General features: G+C 37.7%; 1 protein-coding gene across 2 annotated transcripts in view; it reads left to right on the top strand.

Moving 5' to 3' along the window:
• LOC145527941 (cytosolic beta-glucosidase) overlaps window positions 1–16,633 on the top strand; it is a 125,047-nt gene that overhangs the window by 72,744 nt on the left and 35,670 nt on the right. The window lies entirely within an intron of this gene.

Here is a 16,633-nt window from a genome sequence, read left to right as displayed (position 1 = left end):
GTAACAATTAAACATTTGATAAATAAGATGATTGAATAGATAGAACCTGAGAAACACTTTGATTCTTGAAGACAGTGCCTACTATAATCCTTGAAAGGAAGGAAGAAAGCCATTTTTAGAAGAAAATGAAAGTTTTTAAAAGGTATAAACACTCAGAGGCAAGAACAGTATGTAGTAAACTTTTAATCACCATTTTTTTTACAGACAAATTTCTGACCAGAATACAGTTTTGGAGTTTTGAGCTCCATACTTAGCATTCTGTAAATGCTCAGTAAACATTTAATGAGTGACTGGGAGATTGAGTCTAGATTAGTAGGAGAAATGAATTGCTCCTGGGAATTGCAATGAAGTAGTAGATTTATTCCACCATTTTGCTTTTTAAGAAAATTTTAAAGAAATGATAGATTGTTTTTACTGTTATTAAGACAATTTTCATGCATTGGTTTTATGCATGGGTGCTAATTATACCCCTTTGATACTAAACTTGAGTTTGTTGTGACAGTAATTGAAATCTATGCTATTTGACCTTTCTTTTCTATAAATACACTTCACCTCACTGTGCCTCAGTTTCTTCATTTGAAGAACAAAAGGGGTGAACTAGCTATTCATTTGAGATCCTTTCTGTTTAAGAATTATGTGACCCTCCAAATATTCTTTCTAGGCGTTTATATCAAGGATCATATTTTATAAGAACTCTTGGTAATTTCTTAGGCTATAAAATTAAGTCTAAGGAATTATAATTAATAGTCTTTTAAAAAGAACTTTCTTCATTCTTCTTATCCAGCTACTTAATTTGAAATGTGAGCACCTTTTTTATCTGGACATAAAATTAGCCCTTGCTCTTCAATGAACTGTTTCTATTGATATTGATTCAGTTCCAGGTAACATTTTCTTGACCTTCAGTCTGGGTGTTTCCTCTTTTATTCATTCATATTGAAAATGAACCTTACTTTTCTTCCCCTGAGAAAGTTATCCCTTGGAGTTCAGAATCAGAAGGGTCACCTCAGATTCAAGTTTAACAAAGTTACTGTGGAGGGTATAAAATCTCAAGAGAGGAAATTGAATGAACAAATCAGTTCAAAGCATTAGAGTAAAATTCCCAACTGAACAGCTCCACGGCAGTTACAATCACGAGCAGTGAAATCACCTTTCAAAACACGATCATGGCAAGCACCACCTAATCTATCAAGTTTTAAGACAGTTAAGTATGATTTTCAAGCTTCACTATAAATGCGTGATTTAATTCAGTTAGGCAGTGCTGTAATTTTAACTTTCTTTAATTTTACTTGAGCATGAAACTTTTGTCTCTGGGCAAGATCCTGAATTAGAAGGAAGGATCAAATTTCAGAATTACCTTCCCACCATAATTCTGTGTAGCGACTTCATATATGTGAAGTCTGTTTTTCTATTCTGAACTTTTGAGCAAAGAGCTAACTCCGGTCAGGGATCCTCTGACCCCAAGTTACTGTTTAGGTAGGATTTTCTTCAACATGATGGAAATATCAGTGTGGTGCTAGAGATGAAAACAGTTTCTTTTGGAATAGAAAGTAACTCTTAAAGCTTAGCTGGAAATGCTATGTGCAGAGGAGGGGAGGAAGGCCAACCTCTTTGATGAGGGTCATCTCAGAACTGCCAAGTCTTCTGGGTGTGAAAGGGATTAGCTAATGAAACAGTATCATGGCCAGAGATGATTCCCCCACTTCCAAAGTTTAGCCACTTTCCCCCCTTGTTTGTAAAATTCCATCATGGGAATTACTGCCTGTTTTAGAGATAAGTGAAACCATTACGGGTGGAGGAACAGAAGGCATTTGAACCCAGAAGAATTTTAATTAGTGCCTGTGAATACAGGTGAATAAGAAGCCGTAAATGTCTCAGGTGAAATTGTGAATGTTTGGGATGCAAAAGTAGATGATGGGAGAAGGGATGCATCACATCTGTTGATGAAATAACTCTTTTCTTCCATCACAAATTGAATTCATTTCCTTTATAGATGTAAATTCAGCCTAAAGTCTTTAAATAATTTTAAATGTTCTTTTATGAAAGTGAAAGTCACTCAGTCGTGTCTGACTCTTTGTGACCCCATGGTCTGTAGCCTGCCAGGCTCCTCTGTCCATGGAATTCTCCAGGCAAGAATACTGGAATGGGTAGCCATACCCTTCTGCAGGGAATCTTCCCAACCCAGGGGTCAAACCCAGTCTCTCACATTGCAGGTGGATTCTTTACCATCTGAGTCAAGTCAAATATGTTTCACAGTTAAATATGAGTGGATTACACAGAAATTACGTCATTGCATAAAATGTGAGTAAATGAATGTATATTAAGTATATACATTTATTGGTAAATCATTTGTTTTGTGGCTGAGGCTATGCTAATTTAGTCCAAAGATGTTTGAGCTATATTCTTGAGCCTTTGAATGAGCAGTTGACCTTTTATTTAAAAAAAAATCTACAAAGATATTTCATGCCCAAAGTCTTCTGCCATTATGAATCAGTTCAGTTCAGTCGCTCAGTTGTGTCCGACTCTTTGTGACCCCATGAATCGCAGCATGCCAGGCCTCCCTGTCTATCACCAACTCCCGGAGTTTACCCAAACCCATGTCCATCGAGTCGGTGATGCCATCCAACCGTCTCATCCTCTGTCGTCCCCTTCTCCTCCTGCTCCCAATCCTTCCCAGCATTAGGGTCTTTTCCAATGAGTCAACACTTCGCATGAGGTGGCCGAAGTATTGGAGTTTCAGCTTCAACATCAGTCCTTCCAATGAACACCCAGGACTGATCTCCTTTAGGATGGACTGGTTGAATCTCCTTGCAGTCCAAGGGACTCTCAAGAGTCTTCTCCAACACTGCAGTTCAGAAGCATCAGTTCTTCGGCTCTCAGCTTTCTTCACTGTCCAACTCTCACATCCATACATGACCACTGGAAAAACCATAGCCTTGACTAGATGGACCTTTGTTGGCAAAGTAATGTCTCTGCTTTTAAATATGCTATCTAGGTTGACCATAACCTTCCTTCCAAGGATTGTCTTTTAATTTCATGGCTGCAATCACCATCAGCAGTGATTTTGGAGCCCCCAAAAATAAAGTCTGACACTGTTTCCACTGTTTCCCCATCTATTTCCCATGAAGTGATGGGGCCATTATGAATACATGGTAGCAATCTCAAGAATGGCTCAGAAAAATTCTTCAGCATGTCTGGAAAAATGAACAATCTGACCCACTGACTATGCTTAAGTTTTATGCACACAAGCAATAAATTTTATGAATACTTTTACTCAATACCTTGTTTGAAATAGTGAAAGAGCATATTCCTTAAAGACACAGTTCTGCCCTCAAAACCTGGCTCTGACACTCTTTCCTGTTGCGTACCCTTGGACAAGTTATTCTAACTCTTATGAATTTCAGTTCATCATCTGTGAAATTTTATTTTTGGTGAGGATTAATGATATACTTCATATACTATAAAAATACTTGGCACATATCTCCCCCAAATGATAACGAATGCAGTGAATTCTTTATACCCAGCATCTATTAACCAGGATTTTAGAAAAACTGTGACTTCCTGCACAGTCATCAAGCACTGATAATTTATGCTTCTCTTGATGACCCTGAAATGCATTCTGAATAATTAGAGAAAGATTAAATTATAATCAGTTTAGTTTCAGTGTTAAGTGTATTTTAATTTATTCTCATTCTTTAAAAATTTGTAATCCTTCTGCATGTGGTAACAATTAACAGAAAATATTTGATTAGCTGGAGCACTCTATTTCCTGACTATCCAGCTAATAAAGAATTTATTGTATGTTGCTGGAAACCAAACTCTTTATGGATCAACTGGGCATTTGCTGTGTGGGTTCACTTCACATAGGCCTTGTATCCATTCTCAAAGTCAATGTGTTGACGTTACTCCCTGGTGGAAATTCTAGAACTAACCTTTAAATATTCTCAAACAATAGTGTGAGTCTACACAAGGTCCTTTGTGTGTTTTTGATCGCAAGCTCATAATACTGGTCATCCAATCTGATTTTGGGCAGATGAATAACTAAATCTTCTCACCCGGAGGACTGTTCATTCTTTTCCTATGGATTTCTAGAGATGGGCACCTCAGTTGACATTAGTATTCAACCTGTCTTGGTGTTTCAACAGCCTTTATTTTTACCCAATTATGTCTTAGACTGATCTTCACCTGGCTTTTTTAGGCTACATAACCTTCCTGATGAAAACTTTACTATGCATTTAATCATTTTTGTGGTTCTTCTTTGAATTTTTCGCATTTCTTCCATTTATCTCTTCCCCCATGTAATGCAATGTCACATGCTGCTTTAAAAGATGGCCTAACAATTGTCTTGTGTTAGAAATAAAGTATTTAAGAATTTATCAATGTATTGTTTCTTTGTGATCTTGGTAAGGTAGATTTTCAGGCAAGCAGATTGATTTTAGAGGTTTAGTTGATCACCATAGAACACAATATTCATCTGTCCTCCTCTGTCTGGCCTCATACTGCCTTCCTTTAAATATCTGCCTTGCCCTGAAATTCCCTCTTCCAGTCGACAGTCTTTTTTTCCCCACAGTATCCTCCACATCCCAGCTGACACTCCCGGGGCTTAGTGAGTACAGTGGCGGCTGCAGGAGGAGGTAGATTGTTTCGTTTAAATGAGGAACAAGGACAGGGTAGCTGGTGAAGAGATAATTTTGTCTTCCAAGATAAGGCAACTCTTGGCCCTGGTGGAAAGCCAGGATTTATGAGGGTGCTCCTGTCAAAGTATAGGATCTTCCTTGATGATGTCTGGATACATGCTCGGTGAAGACAGGGAGCCTGGGTGCATAAACAGGAAGCAACAGTTAGCATTCTAACCCTGCGCTGTTTCTGAGACTACTCTCACTAGGTAACATTTTTCCCCTTGTTATATAGACATGTATTAAAAGCAGGCAATTTGATGGGAATGTTGTCATTGTTTCTCTAGCCACAGCAGTTATATCTCTTTGACTATTGCAAACATGTTTCACATTTGACAAACCATACCTACATGATTGGGCTATGTTGAATCTTCTGGGAGCCTCGATTTTGAACTTTGGTATATTAGAATGGTCAACTGCAATGTTTTATCGAGGAGACTTCTTTAAGAACATGTGACATCTTCAGAAGAACAGTATCAGATCTCCTTGTCAGAACAAATAAATTTATCTTAATATAAAAAGTTAAAGCTGAAGAAATATCTTCACTAGCTTTTAGTACCAATAAATGTGTTATTGAGTATCTGTATATTGGTCAGTAGTTGAGGGAAATTTATATTATGTTTCTTATTCTTTAATTAAAAATTTTTCTGTTCAAGTATAATTGATATGTAACATTATATTAGTCCCAGGTATACAATATAATGATTCAATATTTGTATATATTATGAAAATGAGTCTATTATTTTTTAACTTTTGATATTCCTAATGCTGGATTCTCTTATAAATATGGGTAATTGCATTCAATCTGAGTCATTTATTGCTTTCATTTTATTTAAGGGAGATTTGCTTCTTTAAAAAATCATCTTCTTTTTGTATTTCTGTCTTCAAAAGTGTTTGTGAATAACATAAACACTGTTAAATCTTGGTTATTCAGAGAATAACGGTAGGGAGGACAGTTAGATGTCAGTTTAACTTGTTGAGAGCTATTAATTTTTGTCAATTATTGAAGATAGGCCATTTTATTACATTCAGGTTCTTGATGAAAAGAAATGCCAGCTAGCAAGTCAGAAACAGGAGGGAAAGGGAGACTACAAATGTTCTGAACATAGATTGTTGACTAGAAAGTTTGAAAACTGGCACATAACTTTCTGACATCAGGGTTAAAGGGGATTCACCATTCGTTATATAAGCAGTGTTCAGATTGTGTGCTCTGGAGCCTTGAATTCTGTGGAGATATCTTTGGGGACTCTGTTAGGTCGCATTGAGAGAAGGTGAGAAATTAGGGCTCTGGGGCACCTCAGCTTTCACTGGGTATATATATTAGAAATCCATAAAAATTTTCATTTGAAAGGAAGACTCTGTTGCTAAAAAAAGAAAAAGTGGAAAGCCACTGACTAATAGGGATCTCATTATCAGAGGGGAAGAAGCGTAGTAGCTCCTTTGGGGAAATGAAGCTTCACTTCTTTTCTCTTTCACTTAAAAAAAAAAAAGGTATTTCAAGCATACAGAAAAAAATACAAGTATCCATACAACTATGACCTAGATTTAACAAATATTAATATTTTGCCACATATATTTTACATGAAAAAAATATGATTGACCCAGGTGAGGCCCTTTTGTGCCCTTCCTAAATCACCTTTCTTCCATCTCTCACTTGGGATAACCCTGATCCTGAAAATGATACACATCAAATTGCACATTAGATGTACATTTTGCTACAAAATGCATGGATCCATAACCTATTTGTACATTGTTTGTGCATCTTAGTATTTGTTTAAGTGGTGTCACAATAGCTGCTTTCAACATTACATTCTTTAAGGTTTATCCATGTTGATACTTTTAGCTTGAATTCATCTTTCAAATGGCACTATGATATTCTAATATGTGATCAGACTACATTTAATATCCATTTGCTTGCTGATAGATCTTTGGGGTCAAAATGATGGATTTTTTCTCACTTTTATAAACAGTGCTGCACTGAATGTCATTGAGTAGCTCATATGTTTTTTTTAAATTAATTTATTTTTGGAGTAGCTCATATGTTTGAAAGGCCTTTCCTACATGAGGGTTTATGAAACAGTCCCACATTTATTTAGCCCATGTGGTATCTTTGTACCATATAGAATGAGGCTCCCTCCCCTCAAAACATTTTTTGGAAAACTTTGATCACAAAGACTAAACAACTACAGTGACTTTCTGTCAAGGGTGTTTTCTAGAGCTGTGCAAAGTACAACCTGCATAATCATAAGCAGCAATCTTGAATACTGGGGATGCTCTAGGTATGAAAATCTGTAGGGTATACAGAATTTGGGTGAATTCATGTGCTTGACAGGTTGGCAACTGGAATCTAAATAGATTCATGCTTAATATTTACTCAAGGTACTTCCAACTAAAGGTAGGAGCTGGCGGAATTGTACCTTCTTTGGAGATTTTTGTTGTTGTTGTTCAGTTCAGAGTCGTGTCTGACTCCATGACCATGGACTGCTGCACGCCAGGCTTCGCAGTCCCTCACCATCTCCTGGAGTTTGTCCAAGTTCATGTCCATTGAATCGATGATGCCACCCAATCATCTCATCCTCTGTCACCCTCTTCTCCTCTTTGGAGATAATATGTTGCAAATGGAGAACACCAGGAAGATGTACAAGGCTTTTGCTTTTTCCAGCTCGCAGAGGACTGGTGGTTGGGCCAAGCGATAATGTGAGGAGTCATTATCCATATTTCCCCCTTTCCAGAATAATGTCTTCAAGCCCCTTCTATGTAAACACATATACAGTGCAGGCTTCATCTGCTAAGTCATCTGTATGCTACTAAGGAAGGCAAGTTGTGCAGGGAAGGTGTATCTGTGGTTGCTCCTGGAAAGGAAGTTTGACTTGTATTGGGCTGAGGTACCAAGCTGTGAACCTCCCACTGGGGCTGGTGCTACAAGTATCAATACATTGCAATGCATTCATCTAAAGTCCCTTTGGTTCTCACTAGGTAGCTTTGCCTGGAGAGGAAAACAGCCCCACAACAGGCAGTGTGATGTCCCCTCTGTTATTGATGGGAGTTTAGTAGGGGAGAAATTCTGCCCAGCTTTGGAAACCTTGCAAGTGTATTATTTGCTGTACAAAGTCCTTGTAATTATTCTTTTTTCCTTTAAAAAAATTTAATTAGAGGCTAATTAACAATATTGTGATGGTTTTTGCCATAGATCAACATGAATCAGCCGTAGGTATACATGTATCTTCTCCCTCTTGAACCCCACTCCCACCTCCCTCCCATCCCAGCCCTCTGCGTTGTCACAGAGCACTGGCTTTGGGTTCCCTATGTCTTACATCAGATTCCCACTGGCTATCTATTTTACATATGGTTATGTATATGTTTCAGCTCTATTCTCTCAAATAATCCCACTCTCTCCTTCCCCCACTGTGCCCAAAAGTCTCTATGTCTATGTCTCCTTTGCTGCCCTGCAAATAGGTTCATCAGTACCATCTTTCTATATTCCATATATTCGCATTAATATATGATATTTATCTTTCTCTTTCTGACTTACTTCACTCTGTGGAGAAAAGGGAACCCTCCTACACTGTTGGTGGGAATGCAAGTTGATGCAGCCACTAGGGAGAACAGTTTCTTTAAAAAACAAGGAATAAAACTACCATATAACCTAGAAATCCCACTACTGGGCATATACCCTGAGGAAACCATAAATGAAAAAGACACACGTACCCCAGTGCTCATTGCAGCACTATTTACAATAGCTAGGCATGGAAGCAACCTAGGATGTTCATTGACAGATGAATGGATATGGAAGTTGTGGGACATATACACAATGGAATATTACTCAGCTAAAAAAGCTAATGTATTTGAGTCAGTTCTAATGAGGTGGTTGAACCTAGAGCCTATTATACTAAGTCTTTGTAATTAGATGTTGCTACAAGAAGGTCTAGCAGGAAACTTCCAGGTGCCTAAAGTTTGTCTCCTTGTGACCCTGCCCCAGGTAACATTTTAACCAATGATCTGGCTAAAAAGCTAAGTGAATTCATTTCAAATGTCATCAAAAAGATGACAAAAATCTCACTAGGAGAGAACAAAAACATGCTGCTCCTTTTGTGATGGTTTGTTTCTTTTCATCAGGTAGGTCTTAGCTTAAATTTCACCTTCTCACAGAGGTTTTCCCTGTGCATCTAATATATGGCCTCCCATTTCCAATCAATTTTTACCTGTTTTCTTCATCTGAAATTGTATTTCTTAGTTGTTTACTGGTTTCTTGACGGATCGTCCTAGAATGTGAGCTGAATGACAGAAAGGAGAGGGCTTCTCTGCTCACTTCTGGCACCCCAGGACATAGGATAGTTCCTGGTACATAATAGAATTGGAGAGGGAAATGGCAACCCACTCTAGTATTCTTGCCTGGAAAATTCCATGGACAGAGGAGCCTGATGGACTATGATCCATGGGGTCGCAAAGAGTTGGGCATGAGTGAATGACTGAGCACATACACACATAATAGGAGCTTAATAAATTTCTGTTGATTGAAAGAAAGTTGTGGGAACCATTGAAGAATATTAGGCAATAAAATGACATGATCAGATTTCTGATTTAGAAATGAAACTTGGAAGAAGTCAAGCTAGAAGCTTGATAGAAATTGTTGAATATACTCCATGGAAGCAAACATATACATTTTAGTTATTTAAAACTTTGCTTTGCTTACATCCATATTGTCAGATTGCCTGATTATAAGATATAATAGCATCACACTCAGTTTGTATCTGGAATATTATCTTTTATCCATGGCACCATTAAGCATTAACATTAATAATCTAAATCATACCCAGAAGAGAACACCCAGGATAATCTCATATGAGGAGAGGCCTATAGTTTTTGTTAAAGTTGTTGAAGAGCTATCATGCAAAAGACTAAAAAGACTCATTTTGTGTTGTTGGGGAGGGCAGAGCTCAGGCCAGTGGAGACCCATTACAAGAAAGCAAGTTTCAGTTCGAAATAAGCCAGAGCTTTCTAACAATTAGTGGGGCTGAGGAAGAGAATGGATGTCCTCAGGAGGTCATTAGATACCTGTCAATAGATAGCATGGAAGCAGACGCCAGATGCCCATCTGTCAAAGACACGGTTCAGAGGATGTCTGCCCATGTGGGAGGGTCACTCCACAAGTGTGTGCAATCACCTAATATTTACTGAGTACCCATGGTGTGCCTGTTTCTGTGGGGGATACAGAAATATATAAGGCACAGCTGCTGTCTGGACGTGATCACCTTCCAGTCCTGAATTCCATGAGCCTCAGGGAGTTTTAGCCAAAGCTCTGATGTAATTCTCACAAATTCCGCATTAGAGAAGCCTAAAGTTATGAGGTCTCAAAACACTGCCAACCTACCACTGACACTTAACTTTATGCCCAGCAGGGAAGAACATGGTTCAGAAAACCACTTCATAGCCAACTCCTACTTTTGTACCCCAGATGAAGGAAATTGAAGTCTGTGTGACATATAACATCGTGTAAATTTAATGTGTACAACATGTTGATTTGATACATTTATATATTGTATTATGGTTGCCATGGTAGTGATAATTAGCACCTCTATCATCTCACATAACTATTTCTTCTTAGTTTTTGGAAAAATTAAGATCTAGTAGCTTTGCTTTCATGACATGAAAGATTATAACATATAAAAAAAAGAATTTCTTTTCTTTGGTTCACATCTCTTCTGGTCTTTAAAGTTAATATGAATTCCGAGCTCAGGATGATGTGTGTTGGCTTTATTTAATCAAACTCTGTCGAGATAAATATTTTTGCATTAGAATTGGATCTCAGGAATTCTCATTGATGGTAAAAACATGAATTATAAAGTAGAGACTTTGCAGAATTATAAGTAAGCACACTTAATTCTTTGAAGTCAAGTCTGCCCCAATCAATCACAATGTGTTTGACTTGGAAACCTCCTTCAGTGCACTAGAGAACATTAATAAATAAATGTCTGGATGGAACAGTTTGGTGGGTTAGATTTGGATGTCACATTATGAATCTATCATTTTGGTCTGAATTCTCTGGACTGTGCCAAAGACATGACCTTGGCCGTTGTGTGGATCCAGCCTTTCGGTCCTTCATACACTTCTGAAAGGAGTGTTAGAATATTATTAACATGTTTCCTGTAGTCACTGGTCCTCATGGTATCACAGTGACCTAAGAGATGAACATACTTCCTTAGGGTACTTATAACATTGCAAGCCACTTTGACCCTAAGTAGATTACAGCCCCAGATTTTTAATGTTTGCTTTCATTTCTGCATTAGTAAATACGCAAGACACTTGGGCAGTCTTTAAAAATATTCCTTTGCCATATAGTTTGGGGACCTCGTTAATTCCTCCACTGGCCCATATCCCTTTCTGTGTGTCTCCTTTCCATTTGTTGACCTTGAAATTAATCCAGTTTTAAGTTATGTTTTCCAAATGTAGTTTAGATTAATGTGCTGTGAATAAGGGCTATAGTTCTGAGGGAGTGAGTGATGGAGACAACTTTCCCAAGTCTTTGTTTTGGAGCCAGTAAGAATGTTCCGTCAACAGGGCCTAAAGTTTCCATTTAGGCTGACATGCCAGTATTTTGAAAGGATCTTAGATGGAAAAGCAAAAAAACCTGGGAAATTGAAAATATTAATATAGAAGTTTGTGTATTCTGACATTACTCTTTCTTTAATACTCTAATTTTTGCTGTATACAAAGCAAACATTTGGAGTTCTACTTCTCAATCTTGGCTGCATGTTGAAATAGCCTGGCAGGTTTGAAAAATACTTGTTTCTATCTGGGCTCTCCCTTCTCCTCCCCTAGTGATTACAATTTATTTTTTCCATGTTTTCTGAGATATAATTGACATACAATGTAGTGTAATTTTAAGGTGTACACGGTGATGTTTATATGTATGTATATATTCAGTAAAATGATTACCACAATAGAGTTAATTAACACTTCCATCACCTCATATAACTGTCTTTTTTGTGTGTTTGTGGTGAGAACATTTAAGAGCTACTGTCGTAGCAACGTTCAAATATACAGTACAGTGTTATTAACTATAGTCACCTTGCTATACATTAAATCTCCAGAACTTATTCATCTTATAACAGGAAGTTTGTGACCTTTGACCAAACTTCCTTTCCCCATCCTGCCCTACCCTCTTTTTGGTCCCTGGCAACTAACATTCTATTCTGTTTCTATGAGTTAGGCTTTTTTTAGATTCCACACTAACTGAGAGCTTGACAGTAATTGTCTTTCTTTATCTTTCTTGTTCTACTTGGCGTAATGGCCTCAAGGTCCGTTCATGTTGTTGCAAATGGCAAAGATTTCCTTCTTTCTCATGGTTGAATACTATTATATTGTATGTATATATAAATAATAGTGTGTTTATGTATATGTATACTCTCTATATATACATGCTCAGTAGCTCAGTCATGTCTGACTCTTTGCAACTGTATGAACCATGGCACGCCAGGCTCCTCTGTCCCTGGTATTCTCCAGGTAAGAATACTGCAGTGGGTTGTCATGCCTTCCTCCAGGGGATCTTCCCAACCCAGGGGTCAAACCCCTGTCTCTTAGTCTCCTGCATTGGTGGGAATGCACTAGTACCACGTGGGAAGCCTATATATATATATTAGTATGTGTATATATGTATACTCAATATATTTGCAAGTTCAGTCGCTCAGTTGTATCCTACTCTTTGCGACCCAATGGACAGTAGCCAGGCCTCTGTTCATGAGATTTCCCAGGCAAGAATACTGGAAGTGGGTTGCCATTTTCTCTTCCAGGGGATCTTCCCAACCCAGGGATTGAACTTGTGTCTCCTGAGTATCCTACCGTGGCAGGAGGATTCTTTACCACTGAGCTACCTGGGAAGCCCCATACTCTATATATACAGTGCACATATATACACATATGCACATATGTTATGTTATCTGTATCTTTATCACATATTCTTAATCTACTCAGTTTTGTAGACAGACAGGTTGTTTCCATTTCTAGGCTACTGTGAATAATGCTGCAATAAACATGAGAGGGCAGAAACAGATTCTAATTTCAATGCAGAGGGTGTGACCTGGGCATTAGGGATTTTACCAGTTCCCCAGGAGACTCTAATGTGCAGATAATACTGAGAATCACTGATTTAGGGGCTTTGATCTCCTAATATTCAAGAGAAATCTAAAAATGTCCATGTTATTATTTGTGGAGCATCGTTTGCATAGAACATAGACTCTCTGCGGATCTGAGAATTTAAAAAGACCTAGTTTCTAAGAGACACTTTAGACCAGTGTTCTCATTTATGCTGAGCTATTGTGAAATGGTAGGGTTTTTTGAAAACTACTCAGGAAGAGTTTTATACAGGTGTAATGTTCTCAGAGCCTTCCTGACAGATACTGTGTGAAGGTGCATTTCTGTTGCCCTTGCATGTAAGTAGCAATGTGAATGCCTCTAAAACTCTCCTCTTCCTCCTCACCCTCCTCTTCTTTTCCTTTAAATTATGATTTTTTTAAAAAAAATTTTGCTTATTTATTTTTGGCTGTGCTGGGTCTTCGTTGCTGCACGGGCTTTTCTGTAGCTGCAGTGAAGAGGGGCTACCCTCGAGTTGTGGTGAGAGTGCTTCTCATTGCCATGGTTTCTCTTGTTGAAGAGCACAGACTCTAGGGCTCTTAGGCACATGGACTCAGGAGTTGTGGTTCCTGGGCTCTAGAGCACAGGCTCAATAGTTGTGGCGCACGAGCTTAGTTGCTCCATGGCAGGTGGGGTCTTCCTGGATCAGGGATCAAACCTGTGTCTCCTGGATTGGCAGGCAGATTCTTTACCACCGATCCACCAGAGAAGACCCTCTTTTTGAAATTAAGAGTTTGATCCGTATTCTTCCTGATGTTACTGTTGGGGAAGTGAAGTCTCTGTGTCTTTGTAGGTGATCAAGCATCCACAAGAATGCTTATGAGAATAGCTGTCAATCTTGAGTTATGTAATCCATGCTTCCTGTCTTTTCTTTATTTAGCCTGCCAATAAGCTATTTGCAACAATTGTTTCATTTTTTCTTAAGCTCACAAAAATTTTAGTTAAATCTTATTGCCCTTCTGTGAGATTTGAACAGATTTCTGATCATGTCTTCCACTGTACTAATTTGATTTGTGATTAGGCTTGGTTATCTGATTCCTACCACCATGGTGATTTTTGGTTCAGTAATTTCATGTGTGCTTTCCTGATCTCATGACTACTTACTTTAGTTTTACAGATACAATAAACCCTCATATAATTTTGAGACAAAAGGGCAGAAACGTTTTAAACATGCCTACTTTTCTTAAAATAAGCCTCTTTTAGAATAAGACATTTTCTATAGTTTTTAGCAGTGTTTCTTATGAGAGGCAGTAGCTTTCCAAGGGTCTAATTGTTTTCCTTTTCACTTGGGTGGAATCCAGTCTGTGGTCCTCATGCTGGGTGTCCGTCTTCCACAGGGGTGTTCTGTATTTACTTCTCATCTACCCCTGTCTACCTTCTGTTCTTCCTTCATTGTGGTACCATCTGCCCCCTCTCTACAGCAGACAAACCAGAAACCTTACATTTTTTGGCAAATCCTTTATGGTTTTCAGAATTAATGCAGGTTTTATCTACTGTATATTTTGAAATGTTTATAGGAATATGGAAATTGAGAGAATTGGATACTTGGGGTTACATTGACCCCTTACCTAAAATCATGGTAAATCATTGGGAAATAATTTTTTGATTCAGCTTCTGTTTGTGTCCTTAAATATAATTCTAGATGGAAAACTGAGTCAAAAAGTATGCACTTTTAAAAGTGTTTAAATATATATTTTCAAATTGACTTCTAGAAATTAAATTTTTTCTTGATACTTATTAGGAGTCCCATTTTGCCACATGTTCACCGATAGTAGATATTGTGTTTAAAGTGCACACATACCCACAACATACAGCTTGCTAAGTTGACATGATGTTTACATTTGCATGTATGTTTCTCTTGTTTTCACCTACATTCATTTAATTTTAGAAAAGATAATGTTTTATGTACTTATCTGAATTTCTTCTGTAAGGCATCTGTTCAAGTCTTCTAAAAGTTCTATTGTGGTTTTCACATTTAGCATATGTTTTAAGAAAATACTAGCCATTATAATAGCTGATTGTCATTTCCAGTAACAGTCCCCAGAAAATATATAGAGAATGAAGATTTTAAAATATGGGATAGTATTCAATTTTCTTTATTTTAAACATTCATTATATTCCATTCATTCCATTCCATTCCATCCTTTCATTATATTCTTAGATGCAATGTTACATGTTTTTTAAAGCTTAAAATGAGATTTTAAAATGTAATTATATTAGTGACATCCTATGAAAGTGTCCAAAAGAGGGTAAAGTGAGGGAGAGAGAGAAGGAGGAGAGGTTTACCCATGGACTATGATACCGTAGTTCCATGAAGCATATTTTACAAAGCAGAGTTTAGAACTTTTCCTTTTCTGTTTATGCTAATCGGACACTTTGGTATCATTTTACTGTAACCTCTTTTGCTTTCAGTGTTAGCAAATCAAGTGACATAACCCACTAGCCTCCTTGTGCTGCAGATTCCTTCATTACGGACGCCCATGGTAAACTTAGTAATGATGATGAAAAACACGCTGCTTTTTACAGTCCAGTTAAACCCAAAGTTAATTTTATGTTTCCTTAAATCTAGGCAAAATTTTAGTTTAATCTCACAGACATATCTCATATTGAAGGCAAACTTAAATATATTACATTATCTTTTTCTGGCTGTTTATGATTTATGTCCCTTCTGAGTAAAAATATGCTTATATGATTTTGCTATTGTGATAAATTGAAGATGTGATATTACAGACTAGGATTTGGCACAACAAACACTCTGAAAATTAAAGTTTCTGTTAACACTCAAGATACTTCTTTAGTTGTCACTGAACTTTTTAGTCAACAATCAAGATGTCTCACTATAAAAGATGTAAAATCCTTCAGTTTTCTGGAAAACAATAATTTTCCAAGCCTCATTTTTATTTCCCTTGCTTATTTTATGACAAGGCCTTTATTTCCGTGATGTGCCTTGTCCTTTTCCTCATTTACCCTTCTGTGTTCACTGCTATTCTTCCACCCTTAATGGTCTTTCTATTTCAAAATAGGCAAACTGTAAGGCTTGAGGCTCAGTTCAGCCCAGCTTGGAATAGCTTTGTATAAATAAGGGAATTATGTTATATGCTGTTCAATCTTAAGAAATAAAAATGACTTTCACTTGACTGAAAAGAAGCATCACCATGTTTTAAAATTATGGGCTTTTAGAGCTGAGAGGAACCATGGAAATCGTTGAGTCCAACCTTCTTGTTTTATGGATTAAGAGCAATTGTGCAATCATTTTGTCATAGGTAAACTGCTACCTCTCCTCGTGGACTTGCTTCATATAGCCTGCCTATCTTATTTTCTCAGATTAGGTCGAGTCAGAGTTAGGCTCAGGTATATAAGAGGTACATAAGAGGCTCCCCAGGTGGAGCCTGTTGTAAAGAACCCGCCTGCCATTGCAGGAGACATAAGAGATGCAGGTTTGATCCCTGGGTCAGGAAGATCCCCTGGAGGAGGGCATGGCAACCCACTCCAATATACTTGCCTGGAGAATCCCATGGACAGAGGAGCCTGGCGGGCTACAGTCCATGGGGTCGCAAAGATTCAGACATGACTGAAGCGACTTAGCACACATGCATAGTACATAAGTTTGAGGTTAAGCAGATATGGGTTTAAACCAATTCTCCATCTTTCAGCTCTGAACTCATTTCACTCTGCTGAGTTTCAGTTTTCTCATCTATAAAATAGGGCAATTACATCAACCACATGAAGTCATTACAAGGACTGAATTATGTCATATTTATAGAATGTTTACTTCAGTGCCCAGTACAAAGTAAGTTTATAAGAAATGGGATTGCTTTTATTGACATCTA

The sequence above is a fragment of the Giraffa tippelskirchi genome, chromosome 1 (genome assembly GCF_054371585.1).
Source record: "Giraffa tippelskirchi isolate mGirTip1 chromosome 1, T2T-mGirTip1v1.2.pri, whole genome shotgun sequence".
NCBI classification, from domain to species: domain Eukaryota; kingdom Metazoa; phylum Chordata; class Mammalia; order Artiodactyla; family Giraffidae; genus Giraffa; species Giraffa tippelskirchi.
Note: the sequence above shows the minus strand (reverse complement) of the source record. Positions and strands in the feature narration are given on the sequence as shown.